General features: G+C 36.4%; 1 protein-coding gene across 3 annotated transcripts in view; it reads left to right on the top strand.

Moving 5' to 3' along the window:
• The window catches only part of DLGAP1 (DLG associated protein 1), a 988,253-nt gene that overhangs the window by 98,334 nt on the left and 865,967 nt on the right, over positions 1 to 23,952 (top strand). For all 3 annotated transcript variants that reach the window (XM_030810696.1, XM_030810698.1, XM_030810695.1), the window contains exon 2: positions 11,813 to 11,975. The gene's annotated coding sequence lies outside the window, so the exon portion shown is untranslated. The remainder of the gene's footprint in view (positions 1 to 11,812; positions 11,976 to 23,952) is intronic.

Below are 23,952 nucleotides of genomic sequence, written 5' to 3'. Positions count from 1 at the left end.
ATTCCAGGCAAGATTTAGACACTGGGAATACAGAAGTGAAAAAACAGACAAAAATCCTGTCCTATGAAGTTTACGTTTGAGTAGGAATCCACAGATAATAAAGAAAGAAATGGTGGGAGGCCAAGGTGGGTGGATCATTTGAGGTCAGGAGTTAGAGACCAGCCTAATTAAAATGGTGAAACCCCATCTCTACTAAAAATACAAAAATTAGCCAGGCATGGTGGCACACACCTATCATCCCAGCTGCTCGGGAGGCTGAGACAGGAGAATCACTTGAACCCAGGAGTGGAGGTTGCAGTGAGCCGAGATGGTGCCACTGCACTCTAGCCTGGGCCACAGAGTGAGCCTGTCAAAAAAAAAAAAAAAAAAGGAAAAAAAAACAAAGACAAAGAAAGAACAAAGAAAGAAATTGTATATCATACACACACACACACACACACACACACGCACACGTATATACACACACAGAGAGAGAGACAGACAGATGATGAGTCCTGTGGAGAACAGCAAGGCGTGGAAAGATAAGAATTCATCTATAAAGGTGTCATGTGGGCACCTGAATGGGGAAGAGGGAGTGTTATCCTTGTGGCTACCCATGCTGGAGGAACAACAAAGGCTAAGGTCCTGTGACATGTATGTGGCACATCCTAGAAAGACCAAGGAGGCTAGTGGACTAGAGCAGAGCAAACAAAGGTGATAATAGGAAGGGAAGAGGTCGGAAAAGTAACAAACAACAAAATGTATAAGGTCTTTTTGGGCAGAGGAATGTCATGCTCTAACTTGTGATTTAGGAGGAGCACTTAGTTTACTGCATGGAGCAGGCATGTAGGGAGTGAGGGCAGAGTAGCAACATAGAAAACTATTTCAAGAATCCGGTCAAGAAATAATAGTAGGCAAGAATAGGATGATAACAGTAAAGGTGGTGGGAAATGCTCGGATTCAGGATGTATTTTGAAAGTAGAGCCAACAGGATTTTCTGATGGATTGGACAAGATGCATGAGAGGAGAAATTCATGACACCAATATTTTTGACTTGTGTTGCTAGAAATATAAAATTGTCCATTGTTGACATAGGAAAAAATGGGGATGGGCAGGTTTGGTGGGGTATCTGGAGCTCAGTTTTGGTCATGTAAATTTTAAGGTGCCTACTGGTAATCTATGTAGAGATTTGCAGTGGCTGTTAGATACAAGTCTAAGATTCAGGGAAGAGACTGGACTAGAGGTATAAAATAGGGAATTGTCAGCGTATAGATAACTATTTAAGCCTAGGGGTCTGGATGAGTTTACCAAGGGAATGGGTCTCTGGGAAAAAGAGAAGAACCTCCAAATGAGACCTAGAAGGAGCCACTCATCAGGAAAAAAAATCCAGGAGAGTCTATGAAGTGAAGACAAAGTCCACCTGAAGACAGAGTCCAACTGACTATGGTGCACTTCCTGCTGTCAAGGCAGTGTTGGGCCTGGAGTGGTAGATGTGCAATGGAGATGAACAGCTGACCCCTAGACAGGAACATAGATGTCATTGGTCATCTTGACAAGGGCGGTTTCCTGGGAGCTGGTGAAAGAATCAGAGCTACGATTGGAGCAGATGCAAGATAGCATAGAAGAGGTATTAAAGGCAGCACATAGATAAATTTTGAGAAGTTTTCTATAAAAAAGCAGAAGAGGAAGCAGAGAGCAGCAGCTGGTCTAGTATGGGAGACTCAAGAGAAGATTTCTCTTTTTTATTTTTATACTTCTTATTTTGAAATTATAGATTCACAAAAAAGTTGCAAAAAAAAAAAAAAAAAGATCCCGGATGGTCCCATGTAAATTTAACCCAGTTTTCTCCAAAGATAACTTGTGTAACTATAGTACAATATCACAAGCAGGAAATGAATGTGGGCACCATCTACAGAAGTCAACTACAATTTCACCAATTACACATGCACTTCTGTGTATGTGAGTGTGTGTGAGACAGTGTGTGTTCCATTTAATTTTATCACGTGTGTAGATCTGTGTAACCACCAGCATAATCAAGATCTAGAACCTTCCGTAACTACATGGCACCCTTGTTCTATTCCTTTAAAGCCACACATCATTTATTCCTAACCCCTGGTACCCACTAATCTCTTCTCCATCTCTATAATTTTGTTATTCCAATAATATTACATAAATGGAATCACACCACATGTAACCTTTGAAGGGCTGACTTTTAACACACAGTATATAATTGCCTTGAGATTCATTCAAGCTGTTGTGTGTATCAACAGCTCCCTTTTACGGCTAGGTAGTAGTCCATGGTATGGACGGACCCATTCAGGGACATCTGGACTGGTTCCAGTTTTTGGCTATTATGAGTAAAGCTGCCATGAACATTTGTGTACAGATTCTTGTGTGAACATAAATTTTCATTTCCCTGGGACAAATGCCCAAGAGTGTCATTGCTGAGTTATATTTCAAGAGTATGTTTAGTTTTAAAAGACACTGCCAAACTGTTTCCCAGAGCGGCTATATAATTTTACATTTTCACTAGCAATGTGTGAATGACCCAGGGTCGCTGCATCCTGGCGAGCATTTTGTGTTATCATTATCTTTTGTTGTAGCCATTCTGATGTGTGTGTGAGAGAATTTTTTTTTTTTTTTTTTTTTTTTTTTTGGTGAGAGTAATTGCAGAAAAAGCCAGGAAGCTGCCTGGACCTCTAGTTTCTTCTTAGGTAGCTTGACCATTGTTAAAAATCCAGCCCATATTTAACAATAATGAGTGGCTGTTGAGACATGTATATACAAAGATGGGTATTGTGTGCCTTAGATATGGATGTGTGGAGATCATCTTGACCCATGAAGATGAGGAGCAGTGTAGGGGCAAAAAAGATGTGATACCTTTCCTCCCTATCATGAGGGTCACAGCTGACACCCCTATAACAAAAGGCAGGTTAACAAGAGAAAAGCATAGCAAATTCATTTAATCAAAGGTTTGCGTGACATGGGAGCCTTCAGAAAATGAAGAGGCAAAGACTTAAGGAAAACTGTCTGTTTTTATGCTTAGGTTCAATGAAGAATGTACAGCTGTGTAGAAACGTGATCAGACAAAAAGATATTCATCTAAGGGTAATAAACTAGGGTCTGTCCAGATTCTTCTGGTCCTTCTGTGTGGCATTCCCTCCTCCTGGGTTTGGGCAGGGACCTTCTGGAAGGAGATAGGTCAGATTTCTCAGTGACCATCTTCCACACAGCAAGGTGGAGGAAGGTTAGAGTAATCGTTCTAGGTTTTATGATTGGCTTTTGAGGAGAGGGGTTCTAGTTTCTGTGACTCACCTTGGGGAAGAGAAACCCTAGTTTCTATGGTCTGCCTTGTGAGAGAAAGGAGAGTAGGAGAAAGAAGGGCAGGAGAAGGCCAGAAAGAGGCTTTGCTTTTGAGGCCCCTTCAGTGTCCTACAGTTCAAAGTACTGAGCATGCCAAAGTGCCATAATTCAGGGAGTCGTTTTCCGAACCCCAACAGCAGCAAGCATGTGCGAGTCGCAAAGACGCCATACCTGTCGATGGCGGTAACAACAGCCAGTTCACCCTGCTGTTTTGCCTCAGTCTGAAAGTCTCATTCATCTCAGTTGTACACGTTTACCCACAAAACCTACTCAGCTTCTAGGGTTAAATTTACAGTAGCTCATAGCAACTTAGGCATTATAAATTTGACTTCTCATGTTTGTTTGTCTATTGATTTTTCAGAGCGACAGTGATTTCAAAGTGCCTAAAAGTTGATATAACTGATTAGCCCAACACTAAACTTCAGGATTAAGAAAACCCTTGAAAAACAGAGTAGAGAAAAAATATATATTTAGACATATATTAATATATACATAAATTATATGTTTATATATCATGTATGTTATACATCATATATATTTAAATATAACATTTTAAATATCTTACACTAGTTTCACGGTTTTAAGACGTAAAATCCTTTTCCTTCTCAGTCTGAAAATGTTTTCTCTAGGTCAAATTTGCTCATTATAAAAAAGAGCCAAAAAGCAAAAGGCTGCAGAAAGCTTTTTACAATGAGGAGGAAATTATCCTGTGATGGAGAAAGCCAGACCGTAAAACTGCCAGTCACACAGAGGTTGCAATCTCTTGGGAACGGGAAGGAGCCGTCTTATGGTTGTTTGCTCAGAATGCGGCTCACTCTCGAAGGTCCTTGTAATAACTGGACTGAACAGATGTAGCTACTTCAGGTCATTTGAAACATGTCAGCTTGGGGTGGGTGATCATCAGGGAATTGTGACTCGCTGCCCCGTGCTCAGTGGGAAGCCTTTACTGAGCCAATTTATCCCCTGGGACCTAGAGAGAAAGGAAGAACAAGATAAAACAAAGCAAAACAAAGCAGGAGATAAGCAGCCAAGTGTTCTGAAGGCAGAGAGTGAACAGTTGAAGACAGAAAAGCTTTGGTATGTGAGGGCTTGTATTTTAACTGCTACAAATTCCTGACATGATAGATCTTTTTAAACAGAAGAGTTTGCTGAGCCAGGATTGTTGCCCAAATGCGGGTTTTCTTGCAGATGATAACTGTACTTGACTACAGGCTTTTGCCATGCAGTTCTGCCCAGAAGACTTTTCGGGAGTGAGGACCATCTGTAATCCAGGTGGATGATTGTCATACTCACCAAGGGTTCCAGTGCTTAAACGTGCTCAGTGCTCCTCAAGTTAAAAGCAGTTCCTCCTCCCACATTTACAAAAGTAATGGAGATTCACATACAGAAAATCATTGGTAGAGAAGCATTAAGTCAAGTAAGTGTAAAGACTGAGACATTGCCATGAAAACTGGTCGTGAGTGTGTGTTTTAAGGGCATAAGGCAAGAGTGAGTACAGAATTCTGCATTGTGGTTGTCCTGGGTAGGGAAATGTTAACTTTTCTTAATTCAAACAGAAACGTTATGGAAAAGACAAGTTGTCAAGTGTGGGTAAGTGGGTGAGAGATTGTTTGACTGCTAGAAGATGAAGGAAATTCAGGCACTAGGGGCTACTTTATATGACAAACAAATAAAGAGGACATTTATCTTTGTTTACAGAAAGCCACTTCATGTCCTATGTATACCTGTATCCCCCACAACAAGCAGAACAGTGACTTTCATTGAGCAGGTGCTAAGTAAATGTCATAAGCTTGATCGATAGGACATTAAGAAGGCAGAGGGTTGCCTTATCAAGCCATGGTTAGAGAAAGCAGTATTGATGAGAATGCCACCTACAGACATATGAGGGGCAAAGTGCTGAGGAGAGGGAGAGATTTGAGAGCATTTTTCTCTGAAGGCTGGAGTTCTCAGCATCTATAATGAAATTGACCTATCATACTGCAGACAGAATCTAGAAGCCTGATACGATGCTTCTGTTTTAGGTTGCATGAGACAACAAAGTAAGGGAAGAAAGAAAACTGGCAGGAGATAGCAAGGTGTGTCCTTGTTTTGATAAAGTTGGCAAATGCCTCTGAGTGATTCAAACAGGTGGCTTGATGCCATTTCGAAAGTTTATGTGAGCTTTTCTAGAAATAGTACTGTGAATATTTTTCTTCCATGATGATCTTATTCTTTTGCACCTCATGGTTTTATTCCGGATTTGTAAATTAAGTGTGATAAGGCAATCGTGAGGTACGATTTTTATGGAAAAACTACATGTTGCTTTTAACAGAAAGATAAAAAACACATTTGAGTGTTTGAAATATACCTAAAGAAGCTTCTTACTAGAGTAAGGTTATTAATTTTAAATCTTAGCATAGTGCAAACAAAATGTATAGAACAAAATAAATTTGAGCCTAGTATGTCTTTGATTAATGATTCAATTTGCAGCACCACATTTGTACAACAAATCTAAACTATTCATGATGAAACTCATACTTTGATAACTGATAACTGATGTTGGACAGGAATCAGAAGGAACTGAAGCAGAAATGCATGGTTTTAGATATTGATTTTTTGCAGTCTATTTTCACTTGCCATGGATTCAAAAATATTTTATTGTCCCATGTATGTATGTATCTTTTAAATTAGAAACAGAAATTAAGTCACCTAAGAGACCCTTAGCTAGATTTCGAGTCAGAATAATCTAAGATTTTAGCATATGTACTAAAAAATTAAATTATTTATCTCAGAGCTACTAATAACTTACAAATATGACCCTAGAATAGATAAGTATAGCTATTTTTATAAATTCTTACAAACCAGAAAACTCCTCTTCCAAATATGTCAAGCTTAATTTTCTGCTCTGTGGAGCACAGCTAGTGAGGCAGCAAAGCCCAGTGACATTTTCCACAGTGTCAGTTGCCAACCACTAGAAGCCTGTGGCAGTGTTTAAATCTACAGCAAATACTCTAACAATTGGTTGAAGAAAGGATTATGTAATTCCACCTTGATATTCCTTTCTGTGTTGCTTACATCAGTGTCAAAGAATCATAAAGGCAGAACTGGGTGAGTGCTAAGGTAGCATTTTCTCAGTTATGAGCCAATTTAATCTTTATGCTTTCTGGAGATTACTTTAGTCAATCTCTCCATTTTTACTAAACTCCTAAAGAAATGAATCTTCTTTGAGTGTGGCTATTTCAGTGTGTGCTGGGGCTCTCATTTCAGTGGTCATTATTTCTGCAGAGTGGTCTATATTAATTCCAAAGTCTCCTGGAGACCATTAACTAGTGAAATAATAACATGCCTCTACCTAGATTCTAATAATGTTTTGGTAATTAGATCAAACCTACTATTTGAAAAATTGGTAATGGCAGAAGAAAGAGTTAAATTCTGAGGACCTGGAAAACTTTATTTTGTGAATAGAATAGAATAAAAGTCAAAAGAAGACCTCTAAAATATAATGGACAAAAAATATATGTATATTATGAAATTCTATTAAAGTTCTAGGGGAAATATGATTATCCAAATTGTCCTACTGCAGCACCCCAGCTTTGTTCCCAGATCTGTAAATGACTTTACTTGGCAATATTGGTGAACAGAAGAGTCATAAATAAGTAAATTTTCTAGATAACTGGAACATATTCTCACTGCCAAATTTAATTTATTATTTTAAAATATTTGAATGTATATTTATTTCTCAGCCTTCTTTTAACAGAAGATGTTGATCATAATTTAATCTTTTTTTTCCTTAAAGGTATTACCTTTTGTAACTTAAAAAAACATTTATATTGACATCTGACTACGTTCAAGACATGTATTAAAGGCCCTAATAGGGATCTTGCACATCTCACATTCTGTTGTTGGAAACCAATACCTGTGTGACTAGTATTCACATTTCATATGTTAATTACAGATGTAGTTAAATTGTAATTATCTGTCTTCCCCAGTAGAATGTAAAATGCCCAAGGAAAGGGACTGTATATTACTTATTTGCTTAAAAGTACCACTTTCAGGGAAAAACTCGTGGATGGTGGCTGTTTAAGAGATTTCAAATTAATTAATGTTGGCTAATTGGAGTTTCTACAGATGAAAAATTCTGGAAATTTTACAATTAAGAGAAAATTATATTTACTTTTAGTGTTGAGGAAAATTGAAATGCATTGCTTTGCATTAGCACCTTTATATAGCTAGAGACATTTTGATAGTTTAGGAAAATATAATATCTCATTTAAAATTTGTTTTTTCTTTAAAAACAATCAGTTTTGTTACACATATGTTAAAAATATTTTGCTAAGATATCTCAGGGTGCTGTATCCAATAGCTAATATTTCCCTCCATTTTTTAAGAAGAAATAAACACTTTGAACAGATGGAATAATTAGCATTTATAGCAAAAACCAGGATATTTCCTTTTCTCATCATCGAAAGTGATAAACAGATATCTGAAGCATACATTTTCAGCAAAGGCGTTGAAGAAGAAAACAATTCTGCTTCTCTTCTATTGTTTTATGAAGAAGTGCAATCTCAGAAGTTAATACTTAGTTTTAATTGCATCCTTTAGAAAGTTCTGCCTGATAAAATGGCACGTTTAAACTATGAAAACTGAGACAGAAGAATACATTCAGTAAATGCTTTTTCATAATTTTCCACTAATTAAAACCTACCTATGATAAAGTACTGGATCTTAAGTGTACAGCTTGGTGAGTGTTATGGATTAATACACATGTATAAGCCTCACAAATAGAAAGATACAGTGTATTATCATTCACCCAAAGGCCTTTCTGTTACTTGTCCTAATTAATACCCCCAGAAGTACTCATTAGAATACATTTTTTCACTAGAAATTCATGTTATCAGTTTTTTTAATTTCGTATAAATGGAATGACACACTATGCTCTATTTTGATTTTCTTCCTCCATATCATCTCTGTGGGGCTGATCCATGTTGTATAATTTGTAACAGTTTGATCTGCTTTGCTGATGTAGAACAGTAAATTTTGTAAATATACCGTAATTTTTTTTTTCATTTTTATCCTTTTACTTTTACCCTTTGACTAACATCTCCCTTTTCTCCTATCCGCCAGATCCTTGTAGCCACCATTCTACCCTCTGTTCCTATGAGTTTGTGCCACAAATGTCATTTTTCTGTATTAGGATCCAATCCAGGATCACAGACTGCATTTACTTGTTATGTCTCTTTACTCTCTTTTGATTTGGGGTACTTCTTAGACTTTCCTAATCTTTTATGACTTTGACAATTTTGAAGAGTGCTGGCCAGTCATTTTGGAGAATGTCCAATTCTGGTTTGTCTGATGTTTCTTCATGACTAAATTCAGGTTTTAAAAATTTTTGCATGAATACTGCAGAGGCTACACTGTGACCTTCTCAGTATGTCATATCAGGAGTTACATGATGTCAACACATCTCATTCCTGGTGATGTTAATTTTGATCACTTGACTGAGGTGGAGTCTGTTAGTTTTCTCCACTATAAATTTATATTTTTTCCCTTGTAGCTAATAAGGATCTTACAGTGAGAGAGTTTGAGACTATGCCAATGTCCTGTTTTCTCATAAACTTTTGCCCACAAGTTTTAGCTTCCATCAGTGATTCTTACCACTGTGTTTGTGAGATGATTATTTTCTATATCCATCATTCCTTTGCATTTTGAATTTGAATTTCATTCTAAGGATTTTGTCCTTACCTATTGATTCAATTACTTATTGGTGGTATGGACTCAAGGATCTTTATTTTATTCCATGAGATAAACTTCATTATTATCATCGTTTAGTTTGTTGCTCTCATTCTAGAATTGGCCATTGGGGGCTCCTTCAGGGTGACTCTGATGCCACGAAATTTTGAGCACATGCTTACTGTGGCACTACAACATCTTGCAGGCTCATCTTGCTCCATTTCCTCATCTCGCTAATATCTACCCATTCCCAAAATCAACCTTTTTGTGAAGGTTGTTTGGCTCTTTTTCTTAGCGAAAGGTATTTGGAAAACAAAATCTGAGTGCTAGATGTGCTCATTGCTCTTCTGCCATTGCTTCTAGGTCACCTGACAGAGCTAGGAAATATGTGTACATATACATCCACATATGTGTACACATCTCTACTTTATGTCAGTTTGTACAACACACACACACACACACACACACGCACACACATTCCTGAGTTCATCCTGAGGCACCTGATTCCAGTCCAGCATCACAGGGTTCATTCTAGCCAAATCCCTTCCATTACTTGTAACTCCTCTTTTTAACATTGAGAAACTTCACTCTCAGTATCCTCTTTTTAACACCGAGAAACTTCACTCTCAGTATCATCAATTTATTTAATTATTTGCTTAATCTTCATATACACACAATGTAGTCTCACAGTCGCAATTTCATAACGCTCTGAAAAACAAACCTTTAACCAGAGTACAATATGTATGGATACTTTTCCTTGTCTTCGGGCTTGGAGTAAGCGGTCAAAACACTGTTTTCTAAGAGTTATTTAGCTTAGTTCTATTCTTTCCCATCCCCTTCACTGTGGTTATTTATAATGCAATGTACATGAAGGATTAATATCTTAATTTATGAATATTAATTTCATATCCTGTTGCCTTACTAAATTGGTTTATGATTTGGGGATTAACCATATTAATTATTATTGATTCTTAAGTGTTTTTCAGGTATCATATCATCTATAAGTAGGGATACTTTTACCTCTTCTCTACCAATTCTAATACCTTTAATAGAATTGTTTTGTCTAATTGCGTTTTTTAACACTTTCAGTAAAATAATAAATAGTAATGGAGATAACTAGCATCTTCCCCTTGTTACTGATGTGAATAGGAATGCTTCTAGTGTTGTCCAATTAAGATACCGATTTTAGCATTGAGAAATATATATTTTTAATATGTTAAAGATCACATCCAATTGCTTGAATATTCTTATAATGAGTGAATGTTGAATTTCATTAAGGCCTTTCAGCATATATGGAAAAACCATATTGCATATGATAATAATAGATTTCCTAGTAGGAACCAACCTTGAATTTCTATAATAAATCCCACTTAGTTGTATTCATCATTTTCTTAATATGATGTATAATACTATGCTCACCGAAATTTCTTTTAGTACTTTTGCATTGATATTCATGGACAATATAGGTCTATAGATTTATTTTCTTTTGAACAAAGTTTTTTAGGTTTAGGTATCAACGTTATTCTGGCTCAGTAAAAGGAAACATTGTCTCTTTCATTTCCAACGTTTTGCAGCAATTTGTAGAGTACTGAGATTATTTGATCTTCAAATGTTTTGTAGATTTTTACCATGACACTATCTGGGCCTGTTTGTTTTTTATGATATTCATCCTTAATAATGTTCTCTATTTCTTGTATGGAAATTGATCTCTTTAAACTTTCTCCATTAATGGAGTCAATTTTAGTACACGTGATTCCCTGGAAAATTGTCTCTTTTATCTAAATTTTCAAGCTTGTATACATAGACATCTGTAGTCAGTTACGCTACTTATTTCATTTTATCTTTTTTCAATAGCTAATTCTTCATGTTATTTCTTATTTTGTGTAGTTTTACCTTCTGTCTTTTGTTTTCTGATCAAGGTTACCAATGGTTTGTTTATTTTGTTAGAGTTTTTAAAAACTGAGGGTATTCATTTATAGAGTTACTGTCTTCTGATTCTCTGAGCATTAATTTTTACTTTAATCTTTATTATTTCTTCCTATATGCAATTATTTAGTTATTTAGCTAGAAATGTATTTTATTTTAATTCTTTCATTTCTCCTGACAAAAGCATTTAAATGATATACAGAAATAATGCAATGCTATTGTATCACAAACGATGGTTTTGTGAAAATTAGCCAACTGACTCCAAATCCACTGTTTCCTTGCTGTCTGACTTCAGCAAATATCTAATTCCCCGATTATCAGTTTCCTAATTTGTAAAACTGAAATGATAACATCTCATCTGAAGATTAAGTGAGATAATTTCTGGAAAACACCAACTCAGTGCTTAATATTGTGTACTCCATAAATGGGCCTTCTCTCTATCTTCTGAGTTAGGGATAAAATAACTACTCTTTATTGAGCATTGTTAGAAGCATTTTGTTAGTAATACCTTATTTCTTTTTTTCACAGTCTTCTGCAAAGGATGTGCATGGCTTGCCCTTAAATACGAGTAGGTCCAAATTTTGACGTGAATTCCATCCATCTGACTTGGAGCTCATGCTCTTTAAAAAAAATCTGATGTACTTTTATTTACTTATTTTAATTGACAAATAAAGTTCATACTCTTGATGACTAAGGTAGCCTGCCTCTGAACTGTAAGTTAAAAGATTAAGACTGCTATTCATAAGGTTTAACATGTATGAGTAACATTGCAAAAGTAATCATGAAGCTCCATTAACAGACTTGCCTTCCTTCTTTGTCCCCTTCTGCATTTCAGCACATCGTGAGTGGTGCTCTTGAGTCCCTTCAAGTGATTACTACTTAGATCTTCCCCTGGGACACCTTCTTGAAAGGACCAGCGTGCATCCACTTTGCGTAGATATAATCCCAGATTAGTGGAGGTGTTGCAAAGCAGACTTCACTTGTCTCACTAACACTGGGTAAGAGTTTGAAAACTATATTTACTGTTTGCAGATGATATTTGATGTCATGACCTGATCTGAAATATTTCCGCTTTCTTGCAAATTGGAAAGCTATATTAACTAACTAGACACATAGCAGAAGGGAAAAAGTAGGCTAGCACAAAAAGGCATTGAACGTCGATTGAGGTGTTTCTGATTAGCTAAGCATATGCTGATGTATTTGAAGATATTTTTCATACTTACGTAAAGTAGAAGGAGCTAACATTTAGTGCAAGTGGAATTTCATGACAAGCATTCTTATTTTTTAGTATAACTGAAATACAGTTGTGTGAAACCTATAATTGCTACAATTTGTGTTGTTTCTGCCACTGTAAAACCAATACCTATAAAATGGAGACGCTAACTCCTTTAAACTGGTTGTGATAAAAGTGTGCCTATTGTGATTATCTATATGCAAATCCTTCCCTAACTGTGGGGTTCCCTTACATGTACTGCTAGTGCATATAAGTTTACTTCCATCTATCTTTTCCTCAAACTTAAAAGTCTTCTGTTCCAAGATATTACATTGCCAGTTTTACTCTAGCCGGGATTATTATCAAAACAGAATTGGAGCTGAGAAAAGACAATAGAGTTGAATCGAACGGCAGAATAGGAATAGTTAGTGTAGGGAATCCTTGGGAGAGATTTTAAAAAAAAGGGGGAGCTATGAGACTAAGAAGACTTTATGTGTCTTAGAAGTGCATTCCAGTGACTTCTAGGAGAGCAGAAGCTAAGGGATGTAAATTGGCGCTTGGGCCATGACACGGACTTATCTTGGGTGGACAGATGTTGAGAAATAAAGGTCATCCAAAGGTTTTCCCTCTCAAGCACACAGGTTATACTGCATCTCAAAGCCCTGAGATTCAAGAATGAGTCAGTATCTCTGAGACATAAATCAGAGAGATATTGAATATTAACATGGAGGACTAGGTCTCTTGAAATGCACATTTATCTAAAATGCGTAACAACTTTTGCAGTGTTTTATGTCCTGTGTAGGAAAAAGGTATCTCAAAAATGTCCTAGTGAACAAGGCTTGGTAAATGAAAACTGGGAAGATTGAAGGTGTATAAATGCCCCAGGTCATAACACGACGGCTGAGAACATGGGCTGTGGGGACAGATTGGTTTCTCTGGTCTGAATCCTGACTCTGCCACCTTTTGGCCATGACTCTTGGGGTAGTTGGGAAAATTAGATGTCTAATTTAAAGAGTGCTTAATACCAGACCTGGCACATAATATGTGTTCAATAAATAGGTATTTTATGTTAAGTGATTGTACAAATATTTTAAAAGCTTTGTAGCCACACCAGTGACCTTGACCTTAATGCTTTTCTCTATTTTCTCTATGAGGACTTAAGTTTCTCATCTGTAAACTCTTCTACTATGTTGAATTTTCCTTAATCTCACATAGCAAATTATAGTTGAGATGACATTACTATTGTTTTCAAGGGTGGATTTTTTGTCTTTAAGTCTGGCATGTTATGTTTCTGAAAACACTTGATATTTTAAATTTTATCGTCTCAAATCTGCCACTTTCTAGCATCACGATATTGGTCAAATTACCTAACTTTTCTCAATCTCCTCATCTTTGAAATGGGAACAATAGAGTATCTGTCAGAATCATCGTGGAGATTAAGTGATATAGTAACGCATAGTGCATGACAAAAAGTAACCAATACATGTTAGCTACTACTAACAGTATCGCTACTATCATCATTATAATTATTCTTCTTAAATGCATTCTTAACTACCTCTGGTATGATTGCTGATGTTGTCTGTCTTTAAATTGTGGAATTTGAAACAGGACACTTTATAGAATTTTAAATAAAATATTCATATATTCAAAATCTCAGGACACCTTTTCACTTTTGAAACCACAATTCATCATCATTTTGTACCCTTGTAATACAGTTGATTTAGCTTAAGCACAAATCTCATGTCATGAGGTTACTAAATTATCTCCAAGGACAACTTCTTTTATGAACTTCCCAGACTTGACCCTTTCCAGAGGAGATTATACAACTTCCATTTTAATTTAAAATAAATTTTAATTTATAAAGGGAAGTAACTTAAAAAATTTATTATACTTTAAGTTCTGGGATACATGTGCAGAACGTGCAGGTTTGTTACATAGGTATACATGTGCCATGGTGGTTTGCTGCACCCATCAACCCGTCATCTACATTAGGTATTTCTCCTAATTCTATCCCTCCCCTAGCTCCCTACCCCCCAACAGGCCCCAGTGTGTGATGTTCCCCTCCTAAAAAGGGAAGTAACATTTTAATTTAGAAAGGAAAGTAGCATTTATTTAGTGCTCACCATATGCCAAACTTTATACTTTGATGATTCTTAATATCACAGTTTGGCTGGGTTACCCTTATTTATAACTTTAAACTGCTGACCCAACCTAATAAATCTTAAAATTTATAAAATAAATATTAAGTAATAAGGATACTACCACTATCCACAGCTCACTCTGTATAACTTGTCCAGATTTGTACTCAGGCTTATCTCCATGTTTCTGCATGCTTAGAACCTAGTTCCATAATCCAAACTTTTTTTTTTTTTTTTTTTTTTTTGAGACGGAGTCTCGCTCTGTCACCCAGGCTGGAGTGCAGTGGCCTGATGTCGGCTCACTGCAAGCTCTGCCTCCCGGGTTCACGCCATTCTCCTGCCTCAGCCTCCCGAGTAGCTGGGACTACAGGCACCCGCCACCACGCCAGGCTAATTTTTTGTATTTTTAGTAGAGACGGGGTTTCACCGTGTTAGCCAGGATGGTCTCGATCTCCTGAGCTCGTGATCTGCCCGCCTCGGCCTCCCAAAGTGCTGGGATTACAGGCATGAGCCACCGTGCCCGGCCCCGTAATCCAAACTTAATGTTCAACTATGATTTAGATTGTATTTATCCCAGTACAATCCTGAAATAATCTGTGGGCTTTAGGAAGCCAAAAATTTTGGCTCCATCTCTCATATTCAGATCTGATATTGTTTATGCAAAGCTATTTACTAGGGTTGATAATAATGTTCTCTGTGAATTGTTGTAAACAATTAAATCAAAAAATTTGTAAAGATTTTCTATCTATTAAATATTCTTCATTTTGGGGGGTTTATTTCCAGTGTCTTTTAAAATAACTTAATTGTATAAGCAAGCAGGTATAAGAATGATACGTCAAATCTTTCAACATACATCTAGAGATTTGTGGCAAATGTAGTATTAACCAAAACAAAAACAAATACATTTTCAATAGAGCTAATTTACCTCTTTATGTAATCTCAGCCTAAGCCAGATTCTTGGAAAGAATGATGTAATTAAATTATTTCATCAAAGCATTTACAAGTAAATGCACCATATGATCTTTCAAAGTGAGCAATGAAGTAACATTAGACCATTTGATCAAAGTTAGAAATGGCTCTTACTTAAAAGAAAGCAAAGTTTTAAAACCATTTAGCCTTAGTAGTGCAAGATATTTCCTTTCCAATTTTTAAAATGTAAGATATTTTGGAGTGTTTATCCATTTAACATATTCTATTTATATTCATAAGTATAATATTTTATATTTCAAAAATACCGATAACATCTAATATAAAAAATCCTCGCCTACCATTAAAATGCAAGCAGAATCAAGTTCAGGGGCTCTGTTGTAGGTGATCCCAGTGTTACCATTTCTAGAAAGACCCTACTGCCAAACTGGGTGTCAGAAGACACTACCACTTTGAGTCTATTGCATATTGCCAGGTATTGAATCTTGTGTCTTTTAAAATTCTGTGGACTTGGGAAGGGAAGTAACATTTATTTGGTGCTCACCACATGCCAAGGACTTTATCCGCTCAGAAATTCTGAAGATGATCTTGTGTGGCAGGTTCAGCTATTCATTTTTACTTGTGGATAAAATGAGATTCAAGGAATTCAGTAATTTGCTCAAAGTCACACTACCAAGAGATGCAGAGAGAAAGAGAGAGAGAAAGAGAGATATCAGTTTAATTCACATCAGTTTAATTTCAAAGCTATCTTTCATCACTTTATCATGCTTTTCACTTCAGTATTCTTTCAAAGACTCTTTGAGAACAAAAAATTTTTCCAAGTAAGAGCTAAAATGAATCCCTCTTATGTTTGATGTCTGACAAAAAATATGCAGTATCCAGTATATCAAATACTATTTTAAAAAAATTCTAGACTATTGTTCCTATTTCTTGATAGTCTGTAAGGACTGCTTTTCTTGTTTGTTGGAAAAGGCAGGTGTAGGGTGGGGATAGGTTTGTAGAAGCAGGAAACATAAAAGAAACCCCAAATGTCTGAGTATACTGTTAGTATAACCCAGGGTAGCTCCTGGGAAGAAATATTCTATCACTTCTCTACTGTTCTGAAGGAAATTAAGTATTTGGTATTGATATTAGTGGTTAATGAAAATTTAAGGTCCACTGAAACATTATGTCCTTTCATTAGATCATTACCTAGTCATTTTGGTATTGATTGCTATGGTGTTCATTGATAATCCAGTTGTCTTGTTTTATTAATTTGTTAAGAGGTGTTGGGAAGGCTTCAGAGACAAAAATTTCTTAGTAAATAAGCGATTTTTTTTTCTAAAGTGCATGATGTATTATTAGTACCTAATATTTCTACTGAATCCTGTTTTTGCTTCATAAGAAAATACTTTCCCCTCTTCTTCAGATTTTTCTTTATATATATATATATTCCTCTATTCTTAAAGCAGATAGATAAAATAGCCGTAATTCATAGTTCTTAGTGTGAATCGAGAGGAAAGACTATGGAATTTCACTCAGGCCTAGTATTAAGTAGATTACATTTGTGAGATACTTAAGGGCTCCTTAACTCTTAAATAATATCAAAACTAGCATTATTTCATATGTTATCTCTTCTTTAAGTTTCTTTCTGTAACATAATTGCAAAGATTATGGTCTCGTGAATTTTCCTTACATATTTTTTGTAAAAGTCTATTATTTAGTAATAGACGTATTTTTAGTGCATGTCTTGGCAGATTTACTCAGAGAGAGCTGCTTAGGTGTGTCGAAACCTGAAAGTGAACATTCATCATGTTGAAGCAGGGATGATTGTCAAGCAAAGACTAAAGTGGATGCACAAATATCTTCCACATTCTTATATTCACCCTAAAACTAAATCTGTTTGTGAGAGAGAAAGGGTGCTGGACTTAAGGGCAGAGAACCAAGTTACTAACTGTGATTTTAGGCAACTCAATTTATTGATCTCTTCAACTATTAGTTTTTTGGGTTTTTTTTCTTAATAACAACAACTTACTGGGCTGTTGTGGACATTAAATGAGATAGTGTTTGTGGAAGTGTTTTTGAATTTTAAGTCTGCATAAAAATAATGCATGTGAATGTTGCTGTTACTAAGGGTGTACAGCAATCCCCTTATCCATGCTTCCATTTTCCATGATTTCAGTTACCCATGTTAAACTGCAGTCTGAAAATATGAAATGGAAAATTCCAGAAATAAATCCTAAGTTTTAAATTGCATGCTGTTTTGAGTAGCGTGATGAAATCTCACTCTGTCCTGCTTTGTCCTTCTGGGATGTGAATCATCCTCACATGTGGCATCTTCACAGTGTCTACACTCCCCACCCATTAGTCCCTCAGTAGCCATCTCGGTTATCATACCAACTATCAAGATACCACAGTGCTTGTGTTCATATAACCTTATTTTATAATATGTCATTAATAATATTCAACTAATAATGTAATTATTAGTTATTGTTGTTAATATCTTATTGTACCTATTTTATAAATTAAACTTTACCAAAAGTATGTATGCATAGGAAAAACATTGTGTATATAGGGTTTAGTACTATACGTGGTTTCAGGCATCAGCTGGGGGTCTTGGAAGATATCCGCCATTGATAAGAGAAGACCGATGTAACATAAAACTTTGTTATAAGAGAGTTAAGGGTTTAAATGTATAAGTCTAAAATCTTGTAATTTAAAGAATTCCAAACTTAAACATCTTCAGTAGACTTGACATTGTTATATCCTATGTCAAAGCATAATATCTTCTTTCACTTTTTGTGCAAGAATTTATGCTTTTTCATTGGCAGGACTTGTACATTCAGGTTAAATGATGAGTATTGACATTCAATATTGTATTTTTGTTAAATATTAAATCCATCTTGGATAACTGAGTCTGGAAGATTCAGAGTTCCTTGGCATTGGTTTCAGATAAATTTTAAGTAAGGAATAATAGAATCTATAATTTTAGGGATTCTGATGAAGTCAATTAAAATTATGAATATTTCATAATATAATTGGAAACTGGAGTGAGCTCATTATTGTGTGATCAGGAAATACAAATAATTGATAAGTGGCATCAGTTTGTCTGTATAGACTGTATTTTTTACATTTAATTTAATTATATTTTATTTTATTCTAAGTTCCAGGATACATGTGCAGGATGTGCAGGTTTGTTGCATAGGAAAACATGTGCATGGTGGTTTGCTGCACAGATCAGCACATTACCTAGGTATTAAGACTCACATGCATTAACTATTTGTCTTGATGCTCTCCCTCCAGCTGCCTTCCCAACACACACATAACAGTGTGTGTTATTCCCCTGTCTGTGTCCATGTGTTTCTCATTGTTCAGCTCCCACTTATAAGTAAGAACGTGCAGTGTTTGGTTTTCTGATGAACTGTATTTTTTGACACCAGCAGAAAGTTTTTACATATAGATGAAAACTTGGTCCTGACTTAACTCAGTAGACTGAAAGAGTCAATAATTCATGGGAATGGAGTCAAAACCCAGTTTTGTATGAGTCTAAAGTCAGGACCCTTTAGCTCTTAACTAACCTTCCGCATACGTATTCTAAATGAAATCATTGATCTGCAGTGTGTTAAATGACTATTTTGTCCCCTTCAGTTAGACACAGTCTCAGAGCTATATAAATTGTAAAGCACTTATATAATAAGTTATTTTCAAGGAAATTTTTAATATATGAGCAAATAACATATTTTTGAAGGTCCACCATAATAATAGGCCATTTACATAGAATAAATGACTCTTTTAATGTCCTGATCAGTGCCTTGGTGACCTATGAAATTATTCATAGATGATCACATAGGGGAAATAGTTAATTTGCATACTGGAATCTGCAATTATACTTCTCAATCTATGTATAAAGAAACAAGCAGCTCCTTGCTGTAAATTTATTTAATGTCTTATTCATTCACCATCTGTCGTATTTATCATCTTGCCATACAAAGAATGTACACTCCTCTGTTTACCTTTTCATCGTGAACTCCTAGAGAGAACTGTCTATAGTCTATTCATCTTGGTATACTTTCTCTGAGCCACAGTTCCTGATATATAATAGGCACTCAGTAAATATTTAGGAAATGGATGCCTGAAGGATCAATATAATCAGGTACATGTCCAGGGTCATTTAACAAACCTGTGTTACAACGGATAAGAAAAGGCCTTTTAAAATTTCCCAACTATTGACACTTGGTATGATTGATTTATTTACTCTAGAAGTATTATTGGACATGTACTATGTACTCAGCGCCTTTCTGGATTTTGGAAATATCTCAATAAACAAAACTGACAACAATTTGCTACTTTTAGGGATCTTACATTCCAGCTGATAAAACTGTGTCTGGCCAAACTTCTAAATCCTTTAAAAATAAAAATATAGTTTCTTTCCAAGAAATTATTTGTGATCATGATTTGAAAATGGATTGCCTTGACAATGGAAAATAGATGTACAGTTTCACAAAATACTCAAAGATCTACGAACTGAGACTGATTGGAATTTTTTAATGGATGCTAAAATTAGTGGTAAGATTAGTTTCTACTCAACATCCATTATTATCTTACATACAGCAGAGAGATAAAAACTATGATTCACTCTGTTTTAAAATATGTGGTGTTTCAAATGCCACTGATAATTTTTTAAAAGCAAAACAGAAGTGAAGGGAAATGTTGACACAATATGGAAAAAAAATGACCCCTGACAAAGCCTTCTGTGAAAAGAACATTGTAAAATACAGCACTGAAATAGCTGAAATGAAATTTCAGCTATGAAAGTATGAAATAAAAAAAACTAAAATGGCTCCAGTATAAGAGTAGCAGTTTGATTCAAATATTCCAATACTGCCAGTAATGTTCTCAGTGATGTTTATGAGAAAATTGTGACTTTATATATGTATCTATGTATTTTTTTTTGGTTTGGGCTGGTCAATTATTTTTCTTATTCATTGGAATTGACAATTGGCTCCCAACACACAACTCTTGAGGAGATTTGTATGATTTTTATAGAATACTAGAGCTAAAATATTTCTCTCTAAAATGTCATACATTTGTAAATTGTTCTTATAATCTTTTTAAGGATATGAACTATAATTGTTTTAAAAAGCCATCTCTTTTCTGGGCACAGTGGCTCACACCTGTAATCCCAGCACTTTGAAAGGCTGAGGCAGGTGAATCATTTAAGATCAGTTCCAGACCAGCCTAAGCAGCATGGCGACCCCGTCGCTACAAAAAGTAGGAAAAATTAGCCAGGCGTGGTGGCATGCACCTGTAGTCCCAGCTACTCTGGAAACTGAGGTGGGAGGATCACCTGAACCTGGGAGGCAGAGGTTACAGTGAGCCAAGATTGCGCCACTGCACTCCAACTTGGGTGACAAAGTGAGACCCCATCTCAAAAAAAAAAAAAAAAAAAGCCAACTCTTGGCCTATCAATGTATCAACTGACCTACTACTACTTTTGCTCTTTTTTTTTTTCTTTTTTCTTTTTTTTAAGACGGAGTCTCACTCTGTCACCCAGGCTGGAGTGCAGCGACACAATCTCGGCTCACTGCAAGCTCCGCCTCCCGGATTCACGCCATTCTCCTACCTCAGCTTCTGGAGTAGCTGTAACTACAGGCGCCAGCCACCACACTTGGCTAATTTTTTTGTGTGTATTTTTAGTAGAGACGGGGTTTCACTGTGTTAGCCAGGATGGTCTCGATCTCCTGACCTCGTGATCTGCCTGCCTCTAGATACCATGATGCTAACATGAGCTAGATTAGATCTTATCCTCAAGGAGTTTACACTCTAATAGGAGAGAGACTCAATTCTATAAGCTTCTACAACAAACTAGAAAAGTTTTATTCACTGAAGCTCCTTTGTTCGATACATGTCCATATCAACTGTTAATATTAAAATGCCATCTATTAATTAAAGTAGAGTGGATGTTAGGCTTTGAATTAGCCACTGACCCAGCCCCTTACATGAGATAAGATTAGATGCCACAGGACCATTATGATAGAAGGAACAGAAGCTTTGGTGAAGGGCATTTACTGGGATGGCACACTAGTATATTATGTAGGTATGTCACAGGAGCTCATCCTGGCCTAGAAGTAGCCATTACTTTCCTTGGCTGCCAGCATCTTTGGGCCTCATTGCCTCTCTTTCATTCTTTCATCGAATTCACTCATCTGTATTTTTCTACCTTCAGACCAGCTTCTTCCACAATTGTATGTGGCCAGCACAGTGGTCCTCAAAGTGTTGTTTCCACGGACTTTCCAGATCAGCTGTCTAGAGCTAACAGAGTCCACCTCTGTGGACCACATTAGATTTCTGGGAATAATATGATTGGTCAACCTCGAATTATTCACTTATAGCCCAATAAGCAGTAGTTAGAAGAATGGAGTTGTATGGTGCATATATAACTTTTCCTGTGCCAATGGGCAGCAAAAGTAGCTATGGATGGTGTGTGGGTCAGGAGGGCATCATCGGCACCTGCACTGTAATAGACATATTGCAGTGTGCTAATAGTGATAACAGGCAGATTGGCATTGATAGTATATTTTGTTGCTTCTTGTGTGATAAATTGAAGCTTGTTTTTTTTTTTTTTTTTTTTTTTTTGAGACGGAGTCTCGCTGTGTCTGTCGCCCAGGCTGGAGTGCAGTGGGGCAATCTCGGCTCACTGCAAGCTCCGCCTCCCGGGTTCACGCCATTCTCCTGCCTCAGCCTCTCCCAGTAGCTGGGACTACAGGCGCCCGCCACCATGCCCGGCTAATTTTTTGTATTTTTAGTAGAGACGGGGTTTCACTGTGGTCTCGATCTCCTGACCTCGTGATCCGCCTGCCTCGGCCTCCCGAAGTGCTGGGATTACAAGCATGAGCCACCAAGCCCGGCCAAAGCTTGTATTTTGATATGTCAATTTGTGCCCCAAGTGGCAATGGAAATCAACCAATAGTCTTGTATTTCTAAATCATAAAAATGTCACAAATAATTCATGGCATGTATTTCATATGCACACTTTAAATACCTGGCTGTGTATTTATCTTCCAGCCATCACAAATAATTCATGGCATGTATTTCATATGCACACTTTAAATACCTGGATATGATAAATTGCTGATAGAATTTTCAATTTCAAAAGCCCAGTAGAGTGCACACTTTTTTTCTAACACAGTCTTTCAATTCTGCGACATTGCTGATTGCTCCTTTAAAACACATTTTACACCAAACGTTTTAGAATATTTGATTCCTGAGGACTTAAAACAGGACATATGTAATTTCATTTTTCTTTTTTGTACATTCTCAGGTTTAGTGCATAAGCCTGGATGTGAGGCCCTGGAGTTAGCCACATTGCTTTGAAAGAGGACCTTGTTTCCTCCAGACAGTACTGTCTTATGTTTCCTTCCTTTTCCAGAGCCAGGGGAAACCACAGGACTTCCCATTGCAGTTAAAGTAATCTGAATTTTCAACTGACCGGTCAACCTAAAAATTCAAGTCCTGATAAAACAAGCTTAAGCAGTATGATGAGGCTTCTTGGCTTTTTGAACTATTAAGTTATGTATTCACCAGTTTTTTTTTTACTGATATTGTGCAAGGCACTGAGTTCCAGAGGACCTAGGAATAATCCTTGTCTTTTCTCTCATGTAGTGGATCATGCTGTGGAAGGTGGGAGGGGAGGTTAAAAACAGCTTTATGATTGGCTCTACTTTTATCATTTAGTCCACTGTTTCTGCTCATTCTTTGGGATGGTTTTGATGCCAACCACATAAATGTATTTATTTCTATTCTGGACATTCTCACCCATAAGAAATATGCTCCTATTGGGATAATTGTTTATTGCTCAGTCAACTGTTTTTTAATTGTGATGAATTAACTGCTCGCTGCCTTATTGTGTCTTTCTGCAGCCGTTTGGCCTATAATTCATAAAGAGAGAGATTCTTGAACCAACAATTTCTTTTTAATAGTATTAGTGTCACAATACAGCTATTGCATGAAATGATGTATACATTCACATTCAATGTTAACAATTGTTCAAAGCCAAATGTAAACACTACTAAGCTTGTTAAGATTTCTCTTGGCTTTCTTCACTGTACCTTTTATTTTCTCCAAAGACTTGAAGAACCATTAGGGTGCATTACTATAGTCGTGATTTCTATAATTTAAATAAAGTCAAACTCAAAGGAATATATTGCTTCTATTTAAAATCATTCTTAAAACAGATGCAGGTGGAGGCAGGTTTGAGGTTGAGGAGTGATATTAGTGTGGTAGCAGCCACTGTTGTTTCAAACCTCTTCCCACCCTGCCCTAAGAAGATTGGAAACCTCTCCTCTCTCTTGCATTTTGTATTCCTGTACAGTTGATCCCTCAGTAGAATGCAAAAGTTCATTTGCATGACATGTAGTTGCTGAAGACACATGACCCATCCCTAAACTCAGACTAGGACATTTTTACAAATACTTTTGCAAATTGAAGTCAGGAATCTTCCAGCCATCATTAGGGCTGTAGGATTTCAGTTTGCTATGGCAATACAGAGATACTTCTGCAGTACCGGGAAGGAAATTCATGCTAATTTACAGATTTCACGTTGCCCAGTCAAGAAGTTGAGTTATCCCATTTCTTTTGGCCAATGTACGTGCAAATGACACTAAAGTATTACCACAAAAAAAATCGAAGTACTTACTTTGTCATAGAGACTAGGCTAAC

Source organism: Nomascus leucogenys, chromosome 4 (genome assembly GCF_006542625.1).
Source record: "Nomascus leucogenys isolate Asia chromosome 4, Asia_NLE_v1, whole genome shotgun sequence".
NCBI lineage: Eukaryota > Metazoa > Chordata > Mammalia > Primates > Hylobatidae > Nomascus > Nomascus leucogenys.
This window is presented reverse-complemented; position numbering and strand designations above follow the sequence as displayed.